This window comes from Arachis ipaensis, chromosome B06 (assembly GCF_000816755.2).
Source record: "Arachis ipaensis cultivar K30076 chromosome B06, Araip1.1, whole genome shotgun sequence".
Lineage (NCBI taxonomy): Eukaryota > Viridiplantae > Streptophyta > Magnoliopsida > Fabales > Fabaceae > Arachis > Arachis ipaensis.
Genome location: NC_029790.2, coordinates 3,002,328 through 3,004,167, shown reverse-complemented (window position 1 = coordinate 3,004,167; position 1,840 = coordinate 3,002,328).

Sequence of the window (1,840 nt, the reverse complement as noted above, 5' to 3'; positions counted from 1 at the left end):
AAAGCTAAAAACTCAAGTCTTCAATAATTAAAAATATATTTTTGTTTCTAAAATATTAAAAGAAATAAAATGTCTAATTCTCTTAACTTAACTAATGTTCTTGAAACATTTATGGCATTGGCAAGGCTAATTCCTTAAACGCTTAAACAAATAAAATAATTAAATTTCCCCAATCTAGTAACCTTAACTGCCATTATGGCATTGGCATTGGCATTTGGCAAGGTTAGCAATTTTTTTTAGTGCACCAATTTGTTGGAGAATGATTTTTCTCAACCCCTTTTAACACTGGATAAAATTAAATATGATATATGATCGTATGATTTTATTTTTTATTTTTTCCACTTAAAATTTATACAATAAAAATTACCAAAAATAAAATAATAATTTAAATATTGTCTTCACGACCAAACAAATTTTCTATTTTTACTCTAAAAATTAAATAGTATACAAGGTGGCTTAGTAATGCTATGTACAAGATATCATATTATGAGACCGAACATATGCTACGTTAATTTGCACATTGACATATACTTGACCAAACCCTTTGTTCTTCTTGTAAACGCTGCAACATGGTCCTTTACTTTATTTTAATGTTCTCCACTTTGCTTGATTTAGGGACCAAAAGCCTGAAGCTTAATGGTCTAATAGTATGGCAATGCCCATTTTATTATTTTCCTAAATGATGGATAGTTCTTTCAAGGGGAAAGAAATCATTTAATCTCATTTTGTGTTTGCATGTAGCCAAACTTCCAGTTTGTTCATTCTGACATCATCTTAATTCATTTGATATGATAGCACAATAATAATCATAAGCATAACCGTTACATATGTATGAGGCTGAGAAAATTGAGATGATCCAAAGTTAATAGGTACCTTTAGTTGCATGGTCAATAACGTCGTTGCCTGCGTTGCTATGATGTAGAATTCATGGTTAATGAAGACACAGGAATAAAATCTTTATTTGGGTATCATTCATTCTATCTATATTTATAAGCCGCAAATTTAACTAAAAAATAGTGAAATAAATAAAAGAAACTAGAGTACAAGTATTGTGAAATCTTTGCTCCCTAATATTGCTATACAAACAACATCTATGTCAAAATCACTTCTTGCAGGAAACTTTTTCAAACAAAATCACGTTGTAATGAAACCCAATTATTCATATTCACTCAACTTAGTTTTAAAAATGCTAACCCAAATACACATTCAGTCTTGCTGATTTTCCTACCTTGCCAATGTCCACTTCATTGGAAGAATCAACTTCAGTTTTAAAGGTATAAGCTTTTCCAGGATCATTACAAAAGAAGATCATGTTTGTTGCATTGGCATCGTTTCCAAATCCAAGAGATGCATAATTGCTCCCAATCATATCCTCTGTCTTAGGCAGATAGTTTGAAGATTCAGTCAGATACTGAACAAAGTTATGATGAGATGGTTTTGGGAGGAAACTCCACTGGCTCCCACTCCCTTCTTCAGTTGCATCAACATCTTGCATGTTTGGATCATCCTCAGCAGACAGCAGCTAACTTTTCTGGGATTTTAATTTTCGGAATGCATTTTGCCTAGTTAAATAATAAACTTTTCTAAAAAAAGATAACTCAATTTAATAATTTTAGATCATCTTTTTTTTTTTTGGGTATAGAATGAATTTACCAATAATATATGCAACAATAACTAGCAATAACTACGAAATCATATAAGAGGCATACAAATCACCACGTTCTTGGGAGCGAAAGCCTTCCAGAGTTGGAAGAAGAAATTGGCGGCAACTTTGAAGGCTTCCATTGCAAGGTGCGGCCAAGGGCGGTGGTACGGTCGCAAGAGGCAGCAATCTGGCTGC